The sequence below is a fragment of the Corvus hawaiiensis genome, chromosome 5, assembly GCF_020740725.1.
Source record: "Corvus hawaiiensis isolate bCorHaw1 chromosome 5, bCorHaw1.pri.cur, whole genome shotgun sequence".
NCBI classification, from domain to species: domain Eukaryota; kingdom Metazoa; phylum Chordata; class Aves; order Passeriformes; family Corvidae; genus Corvus; species Corvus hawaiiensis.
The window spans coordinates 48,751,418-48,778,270 of NC_063217.1; the positions used below are offsets into that span (position 1 = coordinate 48,751,418).

The 26,853-nt window shown below is 39.6% G+C and overlaps 1 protein-coding gene across 6 annotated transcripts in view; it reads left to right on the forward strand.

Annotated features, from left to right (window-relative positions):
• The first annotated feature begins 21,991 nt into the window (after positions 1-21,991).
• The window catches only part of TRIM2 (tripartite motif containing 2), a 95,191-nt gene continuing 90,329 nt past the window's right edge, over positions 21,992-26,853 (forward strand). For 2 of the 6 annotated variants that reach the window (XM_048303441.1, XM_048303445.1), the window contains exon 1: positions 22,676-22,931. The gene's annotated coding sequence lies outside the window, so the exon portion shown is untranslated. The other 4 variants (XM_048303436.1, XM_048303443.1, XM_048303439.1 and 1 more) reach the window with 4 other exon arrangements.

Sequence of the window (26,853 nt, forward strand, 5' to 3'; positions counted from 1 at the left end):
ATTTAGAACTCTTATTTCCTTGATTCACCAAAATTTCAGTTTATAGTGTTTCTTTTCTAGAAACCGCAAACAAAAATGGTGGGCAAAGATGTGTGGGTGGGGGCTAATGTGAGAAACCAAAGACCAATGCAACTGGACAAGAAAGAGCAGTTAAATGTTTGAGCATTGAATGGAAAAGTAAGAGAAAGAAAAAATTACTTGAGCTGACTGGAAAAGCTATGTGTAGGAAGAGCAATAATGTGAAAAACAAAATCTGTGAGGCACCCAGACTGAAACCAAACTTCAGTTTGTACCAAGTACTTCCTTAAATGAAGACGTAAATGGGCCAACTTGCTACCGTTTAGTCCTTCACCCTCACGTAATACTTATTCCTCTGTGGACAGTCTCAGCTCACAAGACTGCATTAAAAATTCAGGTTATGGACTCATGATTGTGCATGGAGTATTTTGCTGGCTTTCAAACCACCTCTTCCCTTTCTGCTTTTCGAACTATGTTTTTCTGGCTGCTTACAGCTGTGCTTCATGACGTGTTCACTGACAGATGTGCTGCCTGTCTATGACTGTTGGAGTCCCAGCCCAGCAGACCATGCACGTGGTCATGCCAACAGGAGCCAGAGGGTTCACATGGTATTTCTCTGATGCTGGATTGCTTTCTTGCAGACTCAGATCACTTACTGTGTGAAATTTCATTTGTTCTCTTTGGGTTTCAGCTTCTCCTCAAATGGGGTAATAAAATTTTGCTTGCTGTATAAAAAATGTGGAGGAAGTGCAGTGCAAGTGCAAATACAACTATACAGCAGCTACTTGTGAAATGATGTGACTATTTTAGATGAAAGATGATTAAGAAAATAGAGAGGTCTTAAGATAATTTTCAGTCCTTCTCTAAAGCTGTGGAACCCTGTAGTGTTCAGGGCCTTTTAGTAGCATACTGCTACCTTACACTTTTCTTTTTAAAAGGAAAGAAATTAGATGTGCTGTATAAACATTTGCATCTTAACTTTTAATATGGTGTGCAAACCTAGTGTGGTGTAAGGAAAGGTCATTCAGAGAATAGTAGACTAAGCTCTGTGGCCACCAGGAAAATCTAAATTCAGTTCCTGCTTTGCCACAATATATTTGGTTTTTGTTCAATAATCTTGGGCAAGGTGCTTTGTCAATAAGGTCTCTCAAGACCTAAGCTGCCTCTTTACAGAGGAGGCATTGTAATGCTGAGTACCTGAGGGACAGTGAGCTGCCTCAGTGCTGCTCTGGTGGGAACCATGTGAGTACCTACAGTAGTCACCTGCCCTCCCTGCAGCAGACGCTACCTTGAGGAAGGTGGCTTCATATTGGGATAGATGATATGTAATATTTCAGCATTGTGGGTTGGTTCCCAGGCTAGTATTCAGTGGGCAACAGGAAATCATGTGTCCACAAAGAGCCAAATTTGAAATACTGAGCCATATTGCCAAGCTGGAGAAAGATGCAGTGCTTCCATCTTGTGGTGTGTACTCCATTATTTTTCTTCAGGACACTGGAATCTTGAGCCATGACTAGGTTTTAGAGGTGCTGTTGTAATACAAACAGTACTGCTACCACTAAGCAGCTTGCTTTTTAATAGCAGTCTTCACAGCAAAACCCCAAACCCAAGTTAATTACACAAGGCAGGGGAATGTGGAATTATTTCAGTTAGACCAGGACAGCAGCTTTAAGCACAACTCTGCTGGAGCAAGTTCAGTCCAGCTCATTAACCAAGTGTTAAGACCACAGCCAGATCCTAAATTCTCTTATAACAACTGCCTCTTCTACTGGTTACTGTTGTCTGAAGAGCTGCTCTGCCTTTGCCTGATAGCATCTCTTTTTCCTCTCCTGCCCAGCCAAGCTGAGACCACTAGCTCTCACCTAATGGTGACTCTGCTTTCTGCACCTGTCCTGGTATGGGAAGTCAGAGTTTGTAAAGCTTCTTTCATGCTCTTGAGATAATTTCCCATCCTAATGTGTGCTTTTGTGCTGGTTGGTTAGATAAACATAGGTAGAGGAAAACGTATGTATGTCTGTCATTAGGGTTAGTAGTTACAATTTATTTATGGCACCTTCTAATTCTTGAAATTCTGTGGGACCAATGGATATCTTATGTTCCAATAATATTTAAGCAAGCTCTATGTGAAGAAGCTGATTTTGCAGTTTTTCTCCTTATGAGTACTGACCTCTCGATTTTCTTCTGCCAGGTGAGTCCCACTGGATCTTACACCTGCTGCTCCCTCACCTGTTTAGAAATTAGTCTGGATATGACTACTGTCACACTACCATAGCCAATGACTCCTCACAGGGCTGAGGTTAGGCTTTTGAAACAAATGAAATTTGCAGTCAATCAGAATGGAAAATTTTAACTGCAGTTGTTCGAAAGATCAGTCCAGGATTAATATTGATGAAATGTTGTAATCCCCAACTTCTTAAGTCTCCTAAGAGCAGGTTGTATCCACAGTGGCATCGTCTTGGTCTCAAACAGCTATGAGACAGCAATTCTTGGGCTTTAATTTGAGTTACAAATACCCATTTCCTGAATGGATGCTGACTTTGAAGAAATGAGTACTGGTCAACTGTCCAAAGCCTGTGGACGCAAGAAACAATTTATCAGTTTGATAGTACTAGGAGTAGAGGAAGGTAATGCATAGCTGAGGGGGAAAAAGACTGAAAGAAAAACAGAGATGGAACAAGTTGAGGACTGCATGGAGATGAGGAGAGAAGTAAGCAATATGGGTGTATTCCTTATGAAATGGGACAGGTGAGATTAAGGAAACCCTAGGAAAGTAATAGTGAGGAGATACAAAATATGCTTATATCTAGTAAATATGAGTACAGAAGCAAGAGAGCTTGGGAGGAAAAAGAAAGCAAAAAAAGAGAATATATAATGAAAAAGGTCTTGCTGAGCTGACAGAAGAATGTCCCTGGAGGAGACGAATGCAAAACTATAAAGAATTTGGTATTATGACTAGCTTGAGGCAAAGCACAAGTTCTGGCAACAAGGGAAATGAAATTCTTTGGAAGAAGGAAAAAGTAGATTTTCAAATAGAATACAAACTATATAGATTTAGAGTTAATTTTAAGTGTTACTCTACTGAAAGTTGGTTGATCAGATATTATACTAAAATACTTACAGTGGATTTTCCTGGGAAGCAAAATCACTGAGAAGTTTGCTGTAATTTTTTAATAGCTTTTTCTACAAAAAGTCTCATGCTTTCATTACGACTACTGGATGGTATGGTGAATGATCCAGAGAGCCTGATACACAAGGATTTGAATTTTCCTCGATATGGGTATGCCTGTGATACAGAGGAAAGATGCCCCAGACAGCTTGAGGTGGGCTGAATGTAGTTATTGTTGTATGGTGGTGGAAGTGGCACAAGACTCTGTTCTGCATGTGCCTGCGTAATGTCAGAGCTGAAACCTCTGCTGTTGTCATTGCTCTTCTTTCATGTGTACCTTGTGGCAGTCAGGTGCAGGACTGTAGTGCAGATGTGTTAGGATTGGACTTCATAGATGTGAGAACAATGTCAGCATTTATAGAAATGCGTTAATTAATAATTAAGAATATTTAATGTTCTATGTACTGGCTTCTGCTTTTCCACCTGCTGACACAGCTTTGTGTTTCACTAGTTCTAGTTACTGCTAGAAAACTATATGCCAAAAGAAAACATGCCATTTCAGCAGGACTGGCTACTGAGGGAAACCTGAGCTCCTGAAAGCCTTCATTCACTTTAAATGGAACTCATAATCTAGGCAGTCTAATTTTTGTTGGCAGGAACAAGAATACAGTCAGATGATAATCTTATTCTCCAGCACAATGAAGGCCATAAAAAGAATGGTTTTGGAAATGGCTTCCTCTGTTTCTAGCTGAAGAATGACATTTCTTTAGAAGAGGAGTTGCTTTTTCAGCTAAGCTTTTGTTGAGACCGAAAGATTTATTTTAGGTACCTCAAACTCCTTAGCATAAATGGTTATAAAAAGATCTTTTCAGAACAAGACTTGGACTATAACTTAATGTTGTTTCAAGTAAAAGGGGTAAAATTCCAGTTCAGTCCTTCATGAATATGGTAAGTGGTGTTTTAAATTTTTAAAGTAACTTTCTTAGAGAATCTTATCCTAGTGCAGGAAAATAAACCCCATCAATTCAAACTGGTACATTTCCTAGGCCTAAAATATTACTGAAAATTTACAAAGAGAGGAGTACAACAAAAGCAACTCTATTTTTCTTTAGGTCTTTGAAAAAGTTTATTACTATCTCTAAGGGTCATTGTTGCAAGTTCAACCAAGTTAGAGAAAGTGTTATTTGTTCCAGTTTCTGACAAATCAGATTTGATGATAAGACTGTGGACTACTGTCCTCATAACCATCCCCTTATATATTGCTCCTGTTGTATTTCTACACAGTAGCTCTTTAGTGCTTTGTCTTTGCCAACTTACTCCCTTCTATTGAGAAGTTTTCCACATACAAGTTACTCTTGCTCCCCTTGTTGAACAAACACGCAGGTGGTATAGCTTGTTTCATTTACTCATATTTGTGCTTGTTCTGAAGGAGAAACATCTCTGAGAGATGGGGAGTTTGACCCTACCACTGCCTTTGTGAGATTTGTCTTTGAGACACATGATGTATTCAAAAGTGTTCTTCAGATCAGAGTACGTAGCTAGAATCTTCAGGCTCTGGTAACATTTTTGGAAAAATCCTAAATGCTTGCTGGGATGACAGGATTGTTCAAGGGAACACCACTACCTCTAATACTCAGTCTTTTCACTAGCTTAATTCTGGAACAAAAACATTAGAGCAGTCAAAGAAGCCATTCGGACAAAAAAAAAAAAAAAGAATAAAGAGTCTTATTTCTGTAGCACCTCAATTGCCTTCAGTAGTGAAGTGCAGCCAGTTCTTACCAGCCACCTTGTATACACCTTTAAAATGGGAGAATGCAAATGTCTGAACAGGTACTTTGTCTTGAGCCTAATAGTAGCAAATGTTCATACTGTGAGACTCCTACTAAAAGCAGCTTTAACACACAGCCTTTTGAAGGCAAGTAGCAGGAATCTGGACATTTATAGTAGGCCAAACTGGAGATACATAAAGGCATAAATTGTGATTCCCCCATCTAAAAGGAGGATGGGTACAGCCTCCAGATTGCGTATGTGCTGATTGTGGAAGAAAAGTCTGTTTCTCAATACTTTTTCTGCAGGCTATTAGGATGGATCTGCTGAGATCTTTTAGCCACTGTTGCTATAAAACATAGTGGTTAAGGCTGGCAAGATAGCAGAAAAGGGAACCCTCGTAAATGTAATAACAAATAATTTTAATTCAATGGTCATGAAGTCTGTGGTGGCTCTGTTATTTGCTAGTCCTTAATGATTCTACAGTAGTGTAATAGTCATGGGGATGTCTGTAGATTCCCCAAAAATAGTAATGGAAATCCATTCTCTGTTGTTTGCTGTTGATTATTTTCCGTGAATGTTTCAGAAAAAAGGCAATAGTTGAAAAGCAAACACATAACTCTGGCAACAGCTGGTGTGTTCATGAGCAACCAGCATCTGCAAAATGGGCTTTGGCAAAAGCACACAGGGACAACATGTATTCCTTGACAGTGAGAAATATTTGTGAATGACTGTGAATTAGAAAAGATCAAAATTGGTGTCAGCTGGCAAGTAATATTCAGCCAGTTCCAAAGCTGGCACTTGAAATTTCCAAAAAGTTAAATTCCTGGAAGTGTAGAAAAGATTCTGCCTGTAGGGCACATATCTGACATAAAAACAGTGCCTCTTTTTAGTCAACCTTAGATGGACATGCTGAGAACATTCAGTCCAAACAACATTAGAAATTAAACTCTCAATTTTCTGCTGCTGTTTAATTTGTTTGCTTGCAGACAGATGTCCAGCACTGTAAAGAGTGGAACACCAAAAGTTGACCTCATTATTCCATAAAGAAATCTGTGGGGGAAAACATTAACAGCTACTTTAGTAGAGTTACAACAAGGTGCTTCATGCCAGTCTCCTGTTGAATCAGGGTAATGTTTCAGCAGTGGGGTGTGACAGAGTCACAGAATCATCAGGTTTGGAAGAGACCTTCAAGATCACCTTGTCTAACTGTCAACCCAGCACCATTTTAATCACCCCCAAATCACATTCCCAAGTGCCACATCCAGATGCCTCTTAAACACAGTGACTCCACCACCTTCCTGGGCAATTTATTCCAATGCCTGACAACTCTTTCAGTGAAACATATTTTTCTGTTATCTAATCTGAACCTCCTTTGGCTCAATTTGAGGCGATTTGCTCTTGCTCTTTCACTTGAGGCATGGCAGAGGAGATTGACCCCCACCTCATTACAACCTCCTTTCAGGCAGTTACAGAGAGCAATAAGGTCACCCTTGAGCCTCCTTTTCTCCACACTAAACAGCCCCAGCTCCCTCAGCCACTCCTCATAGGACTTATTCTCTAGACCCTTCCCCAGTTTCATTGCCCTTCTCTGGACATCAAAAGTGATAAAAGCAAGATGTTTTCTGTTTGTTTGCTTTACTCCTGACAATGCAATTGCTGGCAAATTAAATGCCAAGTTAGAGTATTGGAAAAAGACATGTTCAGGGAGAAGGTGTAAGATGAAATGTCTAGTAGCCCATGCTGGAGCTCTCCAGACATGTGAAGTCATGGGGCTGAGATAATGTGTAAGAAATTACGCAGACTCTCTATAGTGGGATGGTTCTCTTCCTAATTATAAACAACTTTATCCATAGGCACACGTAGGCATCCCTTTGGGTATTGAAGCCCCAGTGCCTATATTCATTACCAAATAGAACTTTCTATTATGTTATGGTTTTTGTAATTCACTCAGGTTTTTTTTATAGAGACTGTGGAGGTGACATGTTAATAGCATATAATAAATACACAGATATTGGAAGCTATGGTGCTCTTACCATACTGGATGTTCAGCACTGTGTAAGCGTGGAATAAAAACCTGCATATCCCAGATAGGGCTGTTCTGTTTCTTCTTTGAATGTTTCATTGCTTGGCTAAGTTAATTGTACACAAGCACAGCATGATGTTCCTTAGATGCTTCCTTTTGAGCTGAGGGAAGAGGCTTGATAAAGGACAAAAAGACTGGTTTGCAGCAGATCAGTCAAAGTAAATCCCATTTTAATTGGAAAATGTGGAGGCATTTATTCTTATTTAGTCATGTTGCCTGCCAAATATGTGCCTTCTATCTCCAGCCATTTCAGCACAAGTCTCTTTAATGTTCTTTGTGTGTGTATGTTTAGAAATGGGAAAGTTTGTGTTTATTTTTCATACTGCAGAGTTACTGAACTGCTTTTGCTTAGATTTGATACTTATCTTTTTAAAGACTAGCTGGAAATTACCAGCTTGAAATGTGAGTTTCAAAGCTCCTCACAACTGATCCTGTAGAATTATCAGGAGATAAGAAGAGATGAAAGGAACTTTAAATAGAATGTTTATTCATTTTGCTTCTTACCTTTGATTACTAGTTACCTACAAGGAGGACTCTTTCCATAAGGACACTATGCTAGCATTTTGGACATCCAGACTGTTGTTTCCAGATAGTATTCAGTTTCCAGTGTCTTACTTGTCTTTTTTTACTGGAAACTATCTTACCCTCACTTGTACTAGTGTGGCTGACTTCAAACCTTCTGTAAAACATTCAATTTAAAAATGAAATAAAATATGTTTGCACTTCACTAGGGCCAACCCTTTCTGCAAGTCTGTTTTGGAGTGCAGTCCCATGAGCTGTTGGATTGTGCAGGGTATAACCTGCCATGGGACTGTGGCTGTGAGGAGCAGAGCTAGGACCCTGTGCCAGTGGATATTCTGTTGAAGGAACAATGACAAGGAACAACAGCCTGAAAATACAGATTCTCTTTAGAATTAAAAGGACAGTATTCTTGCCATTTCTGCAGAGAGTCCTCTGAATATTTTCTGCTATTACAATTAAGGAGATAGTCCCTTTTTTAGGTAATTCCAAGTTCCAGTTTTACTAGAAGTGTGTTTCATGTGCCCTGTGTGTCATGAAGGAGTTGAACAGATTGTACCTAAATTTGGAAGAGGATGATGCATAAATAGATTGGGTTTATTCTTTTAGCATCTGATTCAAAGACCTTTTAAATGTAGTAGAAAGTCACGACGATTTCAGTGAACACTGAGCCGGTAACTCCTGTTCAACGATACAGTCACTGAAAGACTGTAAGCAAGTGGATAGAAGCACTTTTGTAAGGGATACCAATCATCATATGGCTCAGCCTGATTTCTTATCCCAGGTCCCTCATCAGCATGAGTGCTTTCATCTTTTTGCATAGCTTTGCAATAGCCTGAAGCATCATAAAATCCCTCAACCCTATGCCCTTTGTTGCATATAAGTGTATTCTTTAACAAACTGCCTGGAACAGACATACTTCAGCTAGCATTGAAGTCTATCTAAATAGGAATGTTTTGAGGTTCTTTTGTTGCTGTTGTTTTTATTTTGTGTAGGAGGATGGTATGTTTTGTTGATTTAAGATGTTTCGGGAATTTTAGAGACTTTTTAGTGGTGCATTTGGTGTTTAAAAGCAGCTGGATTCTTTTATCTCTAAACTTGCCAAATGGAATTTATTCCACAAACCCTTTGGCATTTTCCAGAATATGCTGCCAACACTGACTTTTTCAAATAACTGTAGCTTTTTTTCCTTATGCTGTCTGTCATCTTGTTTTCCAGGTATTTTTTGGTACAGAATAAAAGCTTGAAACCATATGCATAAGGTGGGCGGGCACATTTCAAAAAGAAGTTTGAGTTTTTAAAGAAAAATGGGATGAGATACAAAGACATATCAGAAAATAGACCTGCCGGGCATTTAGCATCAAACGTAGATCATTTGTTTCATGCTGTGGCATGTAGAGAAATCTCAGAATTCACTTGTAGCCAGAAATTGAACATATGAAAATTGTTTCTGTGAAAACGAAAAATCATTAAATATTGCTGTCCATGCAGTGAACAATGCTATTTTGTGGATCAGTTTTCTATGCAAATGGTTTTTATTTTGCTTGGATTGGTCCTTTCAAAAGGGTGTAATTCAGAGTCCCTAGTGAAATAGGAAGGAATCCACATTCTGAGCACTTTGAATGTCACTACAAATATTTCTGCTGAGTACTGTAAATGGAAAGTCCAAATTTGTTAGAAAAAGCCTTTCTAATCAAACATGATACAGAGTATATAGCTGCAGCTCATGAACCCTATAACACATAACCTTACAAAACTTTGTTTTTCCATTTATCTGGATGCTTGTATTGTATTGAAAATCTTAAGAAAGAACAGTGATGATAAGCAAGCTAATAATGCCCTTACAGAGGTGATACATGGGAAATTGTTGCCTGCTTTGCAGTCTTGTCATACATTGGACTTAGGATTGATAACTACTCTTTCAGAGAGAGTGGTATCTCTTGTCATTGCTGAGCAAGGAAAAGGAACATTCCGTCTTGGGGATGTGCAAAACATTTCTGATGCAGTTTAGAAATATACTTGTACCCATCAGGTTCTTGCTCAGCACTGCCTGGCCCAGATGGAGTCATATGTCATGAATCATCGAAGAGGTTTGATTCATGGTCCTGGCATTCTCCCTACAGGTCTCTTGCATGCTGGGTATCTCCAGCCAGTGCTAATCAGTGGGGATGACATTTTCTCCACACTAACGCTGGATTGCCAGCTTCCCAACAGGCAGAACAGCTTACAAAAAGGAAGTCCTCCTCATTTTTTCTTTATTCTGTATGATTAATAGTGGTGGGGACCTTGGGCACCTTGAAAATGGGTCCAATACCCATGTCTTACTGATCATCCACACCCATCAGAGCAGAATGTTGCATTTATTGCCAGTTAACCTAAAATTTCTTATAAGATAAATCAAATGATAATATATTTATATAAGCCAAATATAGACAGCAAAGTTAATAGGTGTAGAGGCAAGCCAAAATAAATAAAAGCAAATCTTGATATCTACCTTTACTTTAGCTCATCTTCAGCTAGCAAGCAGTCAGAGTACTTTGGTGCTTTGTGGCTGGGATCCAGTTCTTGGACAAAGCCCACTGGTTTGGATTTAAATGTCACTGAAAAAACTCCTGTATTTACAGGCTACATGCATGTGGCAAGTGGCCAAACTTTTCTTGGAATTCTGTTCAGATTCAAGCTGTCCCTCTCTTTTCCTTCATGTTTTCCTGTAATTTGTCACTTTCTTAGGGGTCAGTTTAAATATTCTTATACAGGACACATAACAGTTCACCTTACTGTAGAAATGCTTATGTATTTCAGATGTTATGTGGCCAGTATTCTCCTTTCCAGATGACTTACAGGATGGTTGCGTTACTGGACTATAAACAAATCATTATTCCATTGTGAGATAAGCATTCTTTCATCTGACTGATGATGCACAAACCTCAGTACATAGCTTTTCAAAAGCCATATCCTTGTACCACCAGTAATACCAGCTACAGGCATGTAAGAGAGATCAAAAGTTAGGTACATTTCCAATTCTTGAGGCTCATCTTGTCAATAACCAGCATCTTTGGTGAGACAGTGGATTTGAGATCAAGGGTCCCAGGCCTTGAGAGATCCAGTAACAAGTTATATTCTGAACCAGCAGGTGGAAATGATTTACTATAGTGATCAACTTTTTAGGTGCTGGGTACAACTAAAGAAACATTGTTACTAGTGATAGAAAAACTGTTTTTCATGCTCTATTTATAAATACCCAGGATAAAAGTAGATTCTACACAATTTAAGGGAGTCATGGGGGAGGGAAAAAGTGCTTTCATTGCTGCTGAGGAGTAGGGAATATACAAGGTGTTTTTGGATAAAAGGTGATTTTGTTGAATTATTTAGCAGTGATGCATTTTCTCCATCCAGCAGGAATAAACACTGAGTCTGTGCTAGGTACTAGGTACTGTAGTACTGTGGTATATGATGGTCTGTTACAGAGAGGGTGTAGGTCAAAGATCAGAATGAAATGTGACTGTGAAGACCCCTCACCACTATTTTGTAGCACTCAATAATGTTACATGTAAGAACAAAAAGAGGTCTTTGAATTAGTAGCTCTACTTTGTTCTTTATTACCCTATGTAATTCCAGCTACACCCAAGGGACTGAATATTAGTGGAACTATGCTAATGAGAGAAGAAAATGAAAAACAACACCTATCTTGGCTTGTACTGTTTTCCAATTTCTTTGCGTCTCTACGTAGATAAATTGAGAGTTGCTTAGAAACTGTGTACAGCACAGGGGAGAAAAAAATCTTACCAAAAGCTTGGATTTTACCCTTTAGTGTTTATTGTGACCTTTTTGTTTGCAATGGAAAACAAACTTCTTTACTTTCTCCTTTGCTTTTCTTCAGACCATAGCCCCTCTTCTTAAATATTATGCATGAAAGCCCAACTCCACTGAGGCATTTAGCAAATATCCCATTGACTTCACTGAAACCAAGATTTTTTCCTGAATTTGTAAAATGGTTAAGCAGTACTAAACCACACATGCCATAATGCACATCCAAAATGCCAGTGGTTTCTTTTCAAGGACTGGCAAAAATGCTGGTGCTAGATCAGAGTATTAAAACAGTGTTTCTGTTGTCAGATATCCAGCAGAACCATTGTTGCTATGCAGAGGAATGTTATTAAACACTCCACTCCCCAAACTGTTCTTAATGTCAGAAGGAGAGTGTACCTTTTAACATGCTGCTTTGGATTTTAAATATGTTTGCCTGTTTGCAGTGCTTTGGAATTTACCTTTTATAAATACATGAGATGCATCTGCAATTGCCCAAAAATGTCAGTATTGTCTTTTAACTTGGTTTCAAAATATCCCAATTTTGTGTATGAGCACTATGTAGGATAACCAGCCTCTGAAGATCTGTTATGAGCATCTCCAAAGTGTTTCTGATTTGTTTCAGAAGAACTTTGTCTAGGCATAGAAATGTAAGAATCCTTGGTGCTGAGACTTTCAATAAGGATAGTTAACTGATTCTGTATGAAACCTCCCTAGGAACTGTAATAATTTTGTATAGATCACTGTACTTTTCCATAAGTGGTACTGTTCATCACTTCTGAATTGATGTAGATATAAACTGCTTAATGATAATCAAAGAGTCTGTATTTAATGCCAACTTCAATCTGTACTGATCTGCCCAAGAACTGAGCACCATTGTAGTCACAGGCTGGAAGTGCCAAAGGAAACATGGAACTGTCATAGTGGGGCTGCTTCCAAACAGCTTGCTAGGACATGTGAATAGACATAGATGCACCAGAGCTGACACATCTAGGACTGTTAATGGGTTTTTTCTTGGGTATACATGGATTGCCCAAAATTACAGGCCTTCTTAAGGATATGTTCAAAACAGATTGCTTTTTGCAAAGGATTTTGTTCACACATTACACTGTTCATCTTGTGTCTCCACATTTAAAGGGAGTATGTTTCATTCATTGAATTAAATCTTACTTCCTGCAGGGACTTAACATAGAAGGGAGGCTTCCTAAAAGTGTAGTTCTCCTTACAGTCAAAAGATGGTAGTACAATTTCTATTCCAAGCGGCCCAGCAACACAGAGTAATAGCTATGCATCCATTGTTTGCACTTATAGGATGGGATATGACAAGAAAAGAAAGGTGAGGCTCCTTAGATGAGATCACAGCAGCCAGCTGTTTGTCAAGCACTGGTTATGACCATGATCCTCTCTGGTAGTCAGTAATCCTGAATGTGGCCAAGATGGCCAGGTTTAATTGACTCCAGGACAGCCATCAAGCCACCTGGTGCCAGAATGGACATCTGTACTGAGGGGATTATTGAAAGGCTTAGGGGGTTGAGAGAGCATGAAATGAAAGTGTCCTTCTTATCATCTCTGATGTTTTCATAGTGTCTCTAAAAGCAACAACTTATGTAATTAAAATAGCAAGTTTAATTAGACCTAACTATTGATTAGTTCAATGTTAATCTCAAAGTATTTTATACAGAGGTGCAGATAGTTCATAGCAAGAAAAGTGCTTCTGTGGAAAATAGTACTAGAGTCTCCTTAATTTAAAAAGGAGAGAGGTTGCCACTAACTGCTCAAACCAGAGACTTAAGACAGGCTGTTCCCTGATAAATGTGTGCTCTTCCCAGCACATTTTATTTTCTAAGAATACAAAGCAAATAAGATGATCATGCTGAATAAAATGAACTTGTTTTTTTTCACTAATCAACAATGGGATTTCAATCCCATTTTGTCTGTAATGAATCCCGTTAGAGAAGTTTGCTTGGGCATACTGCTGATTCTAGCAGAATCTGGGAAACTAATTTTACACAGAGGATACATGATGTTCTTCAGCAAAGTAGAATCAGTAAGGATCTAATATTCCTAGCACACAGATATTTAGATGCATATGGTGCTACATCTGAGCTGAGAAAGCAGGAACATGTCTGCATGCAGCATGTGCAGAGATTGTAATGGAACATTAGTATCCTTGAATAATAGAGTATTTCTGTACACACTGAAATGCTACTGTGAATCTGCTTAGAAGTAAGACTAATAATTTGAGACAAGTGTTCAAATATAAATACAAGTGCTCTGCTTTTAGGTGTGTAATATCTGTTTCAGGAATTCCACTTCTGCCAGTGCCTGTAAAAATTGTGCTTGGTCCTAACAGGTTAAGCTCAGGCACCAGTATTAGGCACTGTGTGGGGTCAGTGAAGAGCCTTCAGGCTCAACATAGAAGTAGCCAAAAGAAAACAGTGAGTACAGGAGTTTGTCAAAATTTTCTTGCTTTCAGGAACGAAGGTGTGGTTGAAAGCCACACATCATCACATTTTTCCAAGGACTCCCTTATGGATGTCATCTACTGCAGCAGGACTGTATTTGGAGAAAGCAAAACAAGTAGTGGTATTTTTCAATTCTCTGGCTTCAGATTGAAGGATACAATGAGAGATATTGCCAAAAAAAGGCTTGGCAGATCAAGGCAGAATGCCATGGAGTGGGTATGAGAGCATTATGCTGCAAAACCAAGGGTTTGTTTTCTGTTCCCCAATTTCAGGCTCAGCTTGGAAGCAGAAGGAAGTTTGGGACTTCTAGGAGTTGAAATTTTAGTTTCAGGCACCGGGATTATCTGAGACATGTCTAAATAATTCTCTGAATTCTCTGTGTTATCTATAGAAAATTATTGTAGAAGCAGACTGACATCTTTGGTTCCTTCCCACCCAGCTAGAGCCCATTTACCTCTAGAAATCAAGGAACTCTCTGTGCATGGAGAATGACTTCTGCAAAACCTGAAAGAGATAAAAGATGCTGCTAACATACATCCTTGCAGCTCTTTCCTCCCTCTTCCAATGATCTTTGTCTTAATTCATAGTGGTTTCTGAAGAATTCTAGTTATCTCTAGGAATTTATTTTTTTAGGCATAGCATAGTGTGTGGTTCCTAAATTATAAGTAATCCACTGAAATAGTTGATTTGGACTGGAGTGCTGGAAAAGATTGCTGATGAGTGTTTTGAATGAGTGCTTTCATCATTTCCATTCCCCTTGGAACCCCTACATGCCCAGAAAGTTGCTCAATTCATTCTAAATTGGAGGTAAAGCCGTGAAAAGGTCTAACTAGCTGAATGTGTCAGTCTCATTGGAATATCATTCTCTTGGTAAATAGTTTTGGTTTGTATGTTTTAACTAGTTTCCTTGTATTTAACAAGTATAAAGACATTCCAAGTAAGCAGTGCTATAGGAAGTTCCCTCTGGATGTCCCTGGAGTCTGGTGGCATCCATTTCAGTTCAGAACTTCTAGGGCACAAATGGTGTCAGAGCAAATGACAAACTGTCTCCATGCTGAGTTGATGAAGCAGGAGACCTAAAGGTAATTATTTCTTGGGCTCCCTGGTCTGAAAGGGCTAAACAGAGAAGTTGTGAATGCTGATTATGGTGATGGTGTCAAAGTACTAAAATGCCGGAAGAGTAGGGACAGTGGACAAGGCAAGGACTAAAATGTGCCACCAGCTGTTCATTTGTTTTCTAAACAAACTGTGTTTGACTTCCCTTTTACAGGTCTGCCTTCCCCTGTGTATACCAGCACCCCAGTTTCACCTGCTGTCCCTTACTATGTCCTTCAGTAACTGTAAGCAAACCTAACAATTTTATTTAATAATAAAGGCAGGGTAGACCACTTCAAAAAGGACACTACATGTACTGTGTTCTAGAGGCTTTTTCTAGATACAATGACATTAAAACTTGTCCAGATGTGGTTGAAATCACTAATGGCTGTTAAAGGCAGAACCTGCAGCACTGAAAAACAGGTCTTCCATGTGAATAAATCTGTGAGACATCTAAGAAGCTGTGCTATGCCTCTTGGATGCAGTGCTCTCTGGCCATAAGACACATTCAGCAGCACTTCTTCTTTCTTCCAAAATTATGTCAACAGATACAATCCAGATTTTAGCAGAGAAACATGGAAATTCATATAATTTTCTGCCTGAATTAGAAACCCCCTGTCCTATGGAAGCTTGCAGAATTGTTTCAACTTTTTTTATTATAATGCTAGTGATTATGTAGCTGAATTTCCTACCTTTCAGGATAAAGTAGTGAGGCACAGATGAGGTTATTGCCTTTCATTACAATGGGCCAAGGCCAATTGTCTGAGTTTCAATAAGGCAAACTGCTGAGTCTTCACTTCGGTCTCAGCAACCTGAGGCAGTGCTACAGATTATGGGCAGAGTAGCTGGAAAGCTGCTCGATGGCAAAGGACCTGGAGGTGCTGGTCCACAGTTGGATGGGTTCCCAGGTGGTAAGAAGGTCAGTGACATCCTGGCCTGTATCAGCAATAGTGTGGCCAGCAGGACCAGGGCAGTGTACTCAGCACTGGTGAGGCCTCACCTCCAATCCTGTGTTCAGTTCTGGGCCCCTCACTACAAGAAGGACATTGAGGTGCTGGAGGGTGTCCCGAGAAGGGCCGTGAGGTTGGTGAAGGGTCTGGAGCACAAGTCCTGTGAGGAACAGATGAGGGAGCTGGGGGTGTTTAGCCTGGAGAAAAGGAGATGTAGGGGGGAATCTTATCACTCTCCACAACTGCTTGAAAGAAGGGTGTAGCAAGGTGAGGGTTGGTGTCTTCTCTCAGGCAACCAATGACAGGAAAAGAGGAAACAGCCTCAAGTTTTGCTATGGGAGGTTAGGTTGGGTATTAGAAAAAATGTCTTCACTGAAAGTGTTTAACCATTGGAACAGGGTCCCCAAGGAAGTGGTGGAGTCACTATCTCTAGAAGTATTTGAAAACCAGGTAGACTTAGTGCTATGGTTTACTGGGCATGGTGGTGTTTAGTCAAAAGTTGGACTTGAGACCTTGGAGAGCTTTTCCAGCCTTTATAATTCTGTGATTTCTATACTGCTAAAACTGTTTAATTTCAGATGCTCAGTGACAAATTTGATTCTTCTGTGTATTGTTATCTTAATGCAGCCTCCTGTGGTGTAGCTGTATAGAACCAGTGAAGTTTCTTTCTACTCTGGGCCTACAAAGAAAGATTGATGGATAACATTCTCATTTTGATGTTAAATGGTAACTTTTCAAGTAGGACCAATTTATTTGGTCTGGTGATGTAAAAGAAAATCTGAAAGTGTTTGGAGTATTATGGATTGAAAAGGGAAGTGCACTAATGCAATCTTTGTCATTAGAAACTTACAAACGCACCACCCTGATAGAGCAAGAAAAATCATTAGGTTGCTAGAAGACAGTAGAACTAGGAGACCATTTTAGATTCAAGACAACCTTGCCATAAGCACAGACGACTCAGAGACTTCTTGACATTCTGATATAATAATGTTTGATCCAGTAAATGAGGGACTATTCTCAAATATTTCTTGAGGAAAAAAAAAAAAATCTTAAATTATGAGAGCTATGGACTTTGCATAGGGAAAAAAGGCAAGATATCCTGACTGGGATGGACTGTTAAATTCCTGTGTTGGCCTTTTGCAGGTCTGTTGACTCTTTTTGTACATCGCTCAGCCCTCTTTGCAATAGACAGACTTTTATTTAGCGAGTCACAAGGTTTACTTGAGGTGAAGCACCTTGTTCAGAGATGGTGCTTTGCAGCTTACATTGTTGTAACATGTAATTTCACAGAGTAGTCTATGTTCCACTCGCCAGGCAGTTGAACATCATCTCTGCTTCTCACCCTAGGGAGTGACTAGTTCATTGGCCGTATCATGCAATCATATCACAAAAAACCTTGGGGACTGTCAATGTTTAATCTGCCCTTAATGAAGCCTGCCAGATCAGCTTACACTATTTGTCACTATTTTCTAGCCTGGCTGCCAGAGCCTTGGCAATGATTTGTGCTTCTCAAACAAGGAAAGAAATAGGCAGGCCTGCAGTTGTAAGCATTAAATAAAATTGAAATCCATGTGAAACCCAGGCAGAAATCCACCTTTGATCTGTTTCCTGTGTGTTCTAGGCTAGATGAAATCAGTTTAGTTTTAATCCCCATAATGAGTATTCCTTGGCTGAACTCAGGCAAGATCCATGCAGGGACTGAGTCCAGATGTAGGGCCTGCCTACTCTCTGGGGTAGACTAGAGTTCAGGAACTGTCAATCTGGAAAAGTCACAATGGAGTGCAGGCTTGTGCACAGCACAAAGGCTCGTTAGTGGCCATGCACAGAGCCAGATTGTGTGTTTGTGTGCTGAACTCCCTGGCATTTCTGTTTTATGAGTCAGTATGCAGATCCCTGCCAGCTCAGGTGGCCCTGCACCCACATTTGTAGACATGGCCTTAGATACCTAATGGCCACCTTAAATACTTCAGGCAGGAATGTCAGCCTTCAAAACCTGCTGCGTAACCCAGGTGTCTGGAGATGCTAAGCAGCAGCAAGGGCTGAGCAGCTGGGCATCTCTGTCATACCTCGGCACAGAAGACATTGTGCCTGTCCTATCTGAAGCAGTTAGTCTGGCAGAGCTCAGAAAGCACCTGTTGAACCCCAGCAAAACAGTTCCTGCCATCGGGGGCACAGAAACCTGATTCTATGCCTAATGAACAGCCAATTACGGAGGCAGAGATTGGACTTTCAAGGTTAGTGCTTTAAACAACAGCCTGACTACAGGCTACGCAGTGGTTTTTGTTCCCTCCTGCATTCCCTTTGCTATTTGCTAATATCAAGACAGCAGCTTCAGGAGGATTCCAAAGTTACAATAACCTAAAAAGATACAATTAAATAAGGGAATGTTGGTTAAGCTTTTATCTGTCTGCTTGGAGATTTGAGCCCAAATCTGTCATCTCTTGAGTACTGTAATTGGCTCTCATCTCTTCCCCAGTCAGCTTTTTTAAGAAATGGAACTTAAGAGAATGAGTATGTATGAATCCCAGTTGGAGACAGGCATTTTCCTGCAGCCCAGATGAGGATACCAAGTTCATGGAGAGAATTTAAGATCATAGCATTCACAGTAGCTAAGTTAGACAGCTCTGTGCTAATGTGCTGGCTTTTGTGGGTGTCATTCTTGTGGATTGCTTAAGCACAGAAATCTTGGCAGGAGGATCTGCAGACTGCAAGGCACCTTGTGGTTAGGAGCTGACACCCCTGCCTGTGCTTCTTCGTGAATCTGTCTCTTCCTTTATTTACTGCTAAGATTTCTTTTCATCACCCAAAGCATGTCAATTCAAGTAGATGGGAAGTAGGACTTTTTCACTATAATAGGACCATGAGAGAAAAGGGACTGCAGTATCACATCAATACAAATCTGATGAGCAGTCAGTGCCCTAGAAATGTAAGTCTTTGTAAAAGCTTGGCATGGAGTTAACTGAGGTGGTGTGGCAACAAGAGATTTCTTTTGGAATAAGTGACGTAATATTGTACAAAGGGTTTCTATTGACACTTCTATCTCTGACTAAAGTCATATGTAATATTGTGTTGCTAATATATTTTTTCATAGACCTGATGTAATGGCGTGGGAAAAGATGCGGAAAACATAATAAATACTGATGGAATGGGTGAAAGGCATTTTAAATAAGCACTGAAAGTCTGCCTTTCTCAGCTGTATGATAGACTGTAGGGCTGCTATCATGTTCCATGCGGTGTGCCAAACAATGTGCAGGTCATAACAGCTCAATTACATTTTTTTCTGAATCTATTAGCTGAGAGGCCATTATTGCAGATCTTGGGCTGTCAAGAGAAGCTTGGACTCCTAGAGTAAGCTAACTCCCTGCTGGAAAGAAACTAACAGCAAGTTCACAGGTTACAGCTGCATCTTTGTGTGCCTGAGTCCTGCTGTGAATGCAGATCTTTCTTTTGTTATTCTAACTGCCTTCTCAGCAGTATCTCAGCCAGGTGCCTTACAGCATGATCAGAGTTTGAGGTAAGAAGTGCTGTATGTTAACTTACTGGAAGTACACTGGCACTAGTGAAATGTCCACTCCTGAGCTGTGTGCCCAAACACCCTGTCCTTTGCCTGAGGAAGCCATAAGTGTCCATGAGTTGGATACACCCAGACCATCTACGTAGTTAAAGGAGAGGGATCCGAGTTCATGCTGCTTCTGTACTGAGCTGGCTAGATGTTACTTAGCTCAGTCCAGAAGTCATGTAACCATGTTGGCTTTTGCTGCGCTATGCTTTTCTCTGTTGAGAGACTTGGCACAGCTATGAAAAGTAGTTGAGGCCTTCTCATTCTATGTCAGATGTTTGCTGCTTTTAAAAAAATAAGCTATTAGGTTCATTCCTTTACCTTGTTATAATATTAATTTCTCAATTTGTCCCTGTTGCTGTCTTTGTTCAATGTACTCTTTGAAGTTCAAGGTTTTACATAGCAAAATGTCAGAACTACATGAGTTCGTGTGACAGCTTAGCTCTTTATAATCTGCTTAAGGAATCTTTTTGTTTTATTGCTTTTGCTTTTGAATATATTGTCTTTCCTAGGGCTATTAAATATATGTTTCACTGGTCATTGTCTAATTATTCTTTAATTTTGTGTATAAGACTAATTCAGAAATGGATGTAGATTTTTTTTTTCCAATTTGTTTTTTAATTTTAAAAAGGAGAAGATTGATTATAATGCTTTGTGGTTGTATGTCCTGGGGATAGAATGTGAGAGCCCTGGGGTTTAAAAGTCAAATGCCAGAGAGGACTGACTCCTGTGTAATGTTTGTCTAGGAATGTGATACTTGATAAATCATAAATTTTTCAGTCATGTAAATTTTAGACTGTATCCTGCTGATGCTGAACTTCCTTAAACCCAATTGAAGTTAACACCATGCATCAAATCTCCTTCGTTTTTCTGTGTAAAAGAAAGAGAATGTTTAATGCTCTCACATCTTCATACAACTCTTGAGTTTCATGGACAAAAAGGTGTGTTTTTGTGCACAGCCTCTGATAAAATACTGCTCTGTGTGATTTTCAGAGTAAAGCTCCTGTATAGGTCAGTTTGGGTATTCAGCGCAATTTATGGAGCAGTTTTCTTCTTTAATTTAAAAGTCCAGGGATTTTTGCCCACTACAGTGAAACCTCTTTGAGGGATTTTGTATTAGAGTATGTCTGATTACTTGTGGCACCAGCAAGTTTTTTGTGTAGCCCTGGTCTTGAATATCTACTTGGAGAAGCCACATCCCAAACAACCCTTCACCTTCAGGCAGCATGAGTCTCTTTTGTAAAAATGTCTTCACTACACAAGAAAGAAAGATAAATGCTGTGGGCTTTGAAGCAATGCTTCATGCCTGCTTTGTCTCACCTGGAGAGCCCCTTTGCACTGCAGAATGTAGGAGGACCTTGCTTAAGTTTTGGGGATATGTTCTGTAGGCTGGGTGCTCTCTCTTTTTCATCTTCTGAATAGGAGAAGAAAAATCAGTCTCCCGTCTATATTAATGTAGTTCACTCTAATAACAGTTACTAGGTTGTCAGGTCAGGAGAGATACCAGTCCACTGAATCACAATACAGATATTTCAGAGGTTGGATTTTAGCAAAGTTTCCCCAGCAGTATTGTTCAAACTGAAATCACCAATTTTGTGTGGAGTTGAACAGGTAGCTTTGCCTTCTTAACCATTTGACTTTTGATTTGTATTACCAGTATAAGGGTTATCTACAAGGGTGGCTGCAGATAGGGCAGGGAACAGAGACCTGTTTCACCGGGGTCACAAAACATCTGTGATGTGACTACTACTTCTTGTCATTCCCAACCAAGCAGGTCTTCAGCTGCTGACTTAGAAGGCTCTCCCTGCCCAGCCCCGTTGCTGGGGCCCTAACATCCCCCTGTCCCTGATGCAATCTGACAGACCTGCCCTACCCTCCCCACCAGGGCTGTGTGCAGGTTTGTCTCTGAGCTGAGAGGAAAGTCATATAAACAGCAGTGTGCCTTCTCTGCTTCTGCTCTACTGCCTCACTGACTCACACAGCACCTTTCAGGCACTTCCTCGAGTTTTGATGTAGCATGATATCATAGTGTAGGGTAAGTGACTTTGAAGCTGATATTTCAGTTTTGAATGGGGTAGATGTAGGCAGTATTTGGGCTTACATCATTAAATGAAGTCCTGGTTGCTGGAAGAATAAACATACAGAGAAAATTTCGACTCTGCAAGATGCAGTATTGATTGCTGCAGTGAGCCATGATGTCAAGTCTGTGCTTCCCTTCCTCCTTGCTTCCCACAAGTGCTAAATAATAGACCTTGTTTACTGGCATTTAGAAATTATTTTGTCTTTGTGACTGATGCAATGACATGCCCCCTACAGTCTCATTTAATTTGTAACACCATTTTGGATTTTTTTTAACCTACATTTCTAATGCAATTTTTAAATAACTATATTTCCTGCCCCCCAGACAAATCAGCTCTAATTTTATAATGAGAATTTCAGGGTTAGATATTTTTAAAAAGAATCTAGGCCATATACATTATGTAAGGTTACCATAGTAACAGTTTCTCCAAGGGGAAAACCAACTGTCCGTAGTTTCCACAGAAACCACTCCCCGCTGAGACAGGTGCCTCCAAGGGAAGTGAAGGGAATATAAATGAGAGAGAGAAAAAGACGCGCACAGATGTCATATGACCTCTGCGGCATCCCTGCACTGTTGCAGATTCAGCTGAACGTTTCTGGGTTTATTTTCAGTTTGTTATTTTGACTGCACAAGTGGCACCTTCTCTTGTCATGTAAAGTCTGGCCACCCTTCCCTTGCGTGGAACTGGTTTTATAGCTGGAGGTACGGCGATGCTCCACCTTGGCAATGAACTGAACACAGCAGATACTAAAGTCCAGTGCTCTAGGAACCACTGTGCGTGGGAGAATTTAAACGGTAAAAGAGAATTTCCCCCCTTTTTATTAACTTTTTTTTTGCCTGAAAGAAGTCAGCAAAGACAAACAGGTATGGAAATACTTTTTTCCAGAGAGGAACTGGAGAGGAGGGAAGCTCAACTAATTTGTCAGTTAATGGTTTTTTTCTTTTGGGGTACAAGCATACACTGCTAGGAAAAATGTTATTCTGAAAGGAAAAAAAATTAACTCAAGTCCTAGGATTTCTTAACTGAGAGAAAAACAAAGGCAAAATGTCTTTAATATACTTTCATGTCACTGAGGCAGGTATGGATTAACATTTCTGAAATCCTTTTGCACTTTTCATTTTCACAAATAGTGTTGATTTGTTTTATTTTTTTTTTCAAGGGCATTAAACTCTGACATTCATTCAAGGCTTAGTGCAGCCATAACTAGAGATTAACGCACTGGCTACTTCATCTTCATCCTGTCATCTCTCTGCTGCTTTCTGGGAAAAGCAGGCTGACATGGTTATTAAATCTGGCAGCTGTGTTGTACGCACATGGGAAGCAAGTAGAGCACAGCATATAGAAAATGAGTAGCTTTCAGATAGCAGCCTTCATTTCACTGCTGCAAGACTTGAAAGGGAGCCTAAAAAGCTCTTGCTCTTCTTTGTAATCACCAGTCGCTGGATCAGTGCGCAAATATCACAAATACAGTTGCAAATGTAAGTATTCCTTGCCTGTGTGGTGCTTTCAGATTGCTAATTAAGGTTTCTACCTTGGTCTTCTGCTTGAAAAAGCAGAGAGATGAAAGCTGAAAACATCCTGACAGGGAAAGCTTCTCTGCAGTATTGTTCTGGCTTTCAGTGGAAGAGCTGCTGAGGAAAAGGGATGCATTAAAGCTTTCCAGAACAAATAGTTTGCAGTTGTGTTTGTTGATTTTGGGGATGTCTGTTTGCCATATTGTTTGTGAGGGGAGAAGTCCAGCAAATGCAAGAGGTACTTATAGAGAGATGTTTTTCTGCTTAGATTAGATAGTCTTAGATATACAGCAAGAAAGATACTTCAGCAGTAATATATAGTTTGTGAGCACATAGAAGAAAAATTTTCCATGGTATTTTTCACCTGGAATCTTTTCTTTAAAAATCCATAAATGCAGACCCGGACTTCTCATTAAGAAACTCGACAATACCTTATTATCAGAAGCGCAAACAAATAGTCATCATAAGGGGCACCAGTAAGTCTGCATCTGACCTGATAAGAACAATGAACATAGCACGGTGAGCAATGCATGTTTTTCACCCATCTCACTCTGTCTGTACATGAAATGATCTTTATCTGCTACAGTGGCATCAAGACAGGATAGTAAGGTGGTTGGGAAGCAGTGGAGCTGAAGGTTTCTCAGTGTTGTGGTGATACTGTAAGGAAGAAAATTTACACTTGTCAGTGTATTTTTGGTCTCATAGCACTGAAGAAGCAGTACATTGTTTTTTATTCTCCTTTCTAATTCAAAGCTTCTGTATTGCCATTGTCCTAGTGAGTTTATTGCTAGTGAATTCTTACTGTGCTGTGAATGAAATCTGCTTCCTGAAAACAGCCTGTGATCAGTACCAAGTATAAATGTCAGATAATTGCACAGGAAATGCAGACTGTAGCTAGTTTGTTTCTGTTGCTGTATCATGTTTCTTGCTTTATTCACAGGTTTTGTTATTTCTTGGGGACCATTGGTACTGTCAGCTTTTCGTGAGTCACATTAAAATGTTATTTTCACTGTTAACAGGTGACTGCCATTAAGTGACTAGGGAGAGAATATGTGTGTTGTTTGCTGCAATAGAGGACTAAACATATCCATGGTATAACTGCCTTGATAATGCTGCTATAACACAGGTAGTTGTTGACTCTGTTGTGTTTATAAGCTGCTTTTGAAATACTTCAGCCTCATCTTACAGATGTATACGTATAAATGCCAGTCTTCACTATAGCAAGTAAAAGCTGATTTTCAAGCTTCCCTTTCCTTCCTCTTGTCTTCTTTTTCCCCTCATAGACATAAATTCATAGCTTCCCTGAAACTTAGCTGTGAAAATGGTCCTTTTTGATGACAGCTGTGGAGCTAAGCTTCCCAAGCCTGAGTGGCAGCCAGCCAGCTGCTGAGACAAGTGGTGACCTTTCAGGACAATGTCTCTCACAAAAATGTCAAAATATTAAAATGGCAGACATCAAATGTCATGTGCGTGGGAAGAGTAGTTGTCTGGCAGGCTTTCAGCTGAAGACAGTTAATCCACTGCTTGTTTGGATTATATATTGAAAGCCCCTGCCTAAGTCTCTAAAATAGAGAGAAATTATTCTGTGTCCTGAATAATTTCGGAAGTTTTTCTGGGAAGATTTGGGACATGGATGGAAAATTTCAGAGATGTTTTATTTAAAATCTGCTCAGGCATCTTCCTGACAGATATCCAGAAAAGCAGATTTTGGCCTTTAATTTTGCTCTTTACATCATATACCAGTTTTCCTCCCAAATCTCTTATCCGGAATGTAAATGGATCCTGATGAAGCTTAAGTGAAGTTCATTGATGTGCACAGGATGCTGAAATTCTGATAGCATGTGCACTGACTTTTTAGGCATATGCTCACTGAATACTAAACAATGCCCTGCAGTTCTTGGTGCTGCAGCCCTGAGCTGAGATCTCATTTGCTATTACATGCATCGATGCTTTGTAACTTTCTCTGAAAGCACTGAGGTGTGAGCATTCCCGTGCTTGCTGGTGTGTCAGATTCTCAGATACCTTTACCCCTGGTAACAGATCAGTGACACTGATAGGCTGCCTCATTGGTTTCAGCCCTGCTGCATAAATATTTCTGGGAGGTGTGAAACTGCCTGATGCTTTACCTTGGCCTGTAGGAAAGCCAGGCAGCGTGCATGGCTGATCAGGGAACAAACCTGTTCACCTTGTGGTTGACCTCTCTTGGAGAGTAGGAAGGGGTACAACACCAGTGACTGCACCAGACCAATCTTGTCCAGCCAGTTTGCAACTGGCCACAATTCAAGAGAATTCTCAATATTGTCTCTGCAAAGCACAGAGTGAACTGCCAACACGGATAACCCCTGCAAAGCTTTAAATATTTAGATTTAATAATGCCAAATCCATTGTTACTTACCAAGATGCCTTACCAAGATGCTGAAAAGGAAAACAGTCTTTTCTAGTATTTCTTACCTTTTTTCTTTTCCTTTCAAGATAGGAGTTTTGTGTCACTCCCAAGTTTTTTCTCTTACTACAAGCAAGCAGCTTTTTGTAATTTTATTTTAGTGTTCTTCACTTCTACTCATAGTTGAAGTGTTTCCCACCCTCTCAGCCCTTTAAAACTGGGAACACTGCATCTCATGATCCCCTTCTCTCTGCTGTAGTCATAGGAAAGGCTAAGTATCCATGTTGGTCTTTTCTTTCCAGTTAGTATTCTATGATCACTCCTCCTTTCTCCTAATTCCCTACGAGAAGAATTCTGAGGCAAATGAACTAGGTAAGAACAAATTCCCATAAAGATCTTACAGTAATTAATCCTTCCTTCTTCCCTTCCTTTCTCCTTTCCCTTGTCTTCAAATTTTTATCTGCTTTTCCACAAAAATTTCTGTTATTTGAGAATTACTAAGATGTAAAAATCTGTTTGGAAGAACAACATTAAGCTCATCCAGTTGAGGAATAAAAAGGTAACTGAGGCATCAATTAATGTAACTTAACACAGCTCAGATACCTAGGCTGAGTTTTGGATTTTGATTTTCAAATGGCAAACCACATGTAGGCCCAATCTATTTAATCATCTGATAATGTTAAAGAAAAAAATAAATAGGGATGCTTCTGTTTTCTGTGGGCTTTGCTTGAAGAAAAAAATCTGAGAAAAATAACTGTAGCAGCGATAATTTCTTTTAAATCAGATTATACAGGAGTTAGTTGCTTCCTAAGAACCATGCAGTGTCAGATTGATTCAGTGCAGTTCATTAAATATCCATCAGTATACCTCATATAAAATTCTGACTTGCCCCAATGGCATTATCATTTTATTCTGCATTTATATTATTATTACTCTTCACTATTTCTGTAGCACCTAGGAATACCTTTTTTTGGTCACTGTGCTAGATATTGTATAGAAACAGAAGGTAATCCTTGTCCCCAGACTGCTTACAAGCTCTATTACAAATAAATGAAAACCTTCTTTGCACACACTTACTACCTTTCTTGTTTGGCTCTTTATCTGAATTCAGAACACAGATGTCAGTACTGTGTTATCTGAATTGGTCTTCAGGATACCAGACTTTGCTTAGACATGGGCTTATAATTGCACATAATTAAAATTAGGGAATGACATACACTTACTGTGACCTTATTTTAAAGCTGTCTTACTGATTCACTTGAAGTATCTCCCTTAGGCTGTTAGTGTTTAGGAATAAAGTTAGTGAAGTATATTAATTGAAATTAACTCAACTGACCAAAACATGACTACAATTACAAAATAGTTCTGGACCACCAACGAAGATTTCCCTTAAAATTGTTAAGACACTATTGCCAATTACTAAGTTAATAACGTTCATGATAAACTTCATTAAGGTAGTAATATTCATTATTAAGTTTAATGAAGTATGTTTACTTTTGATTA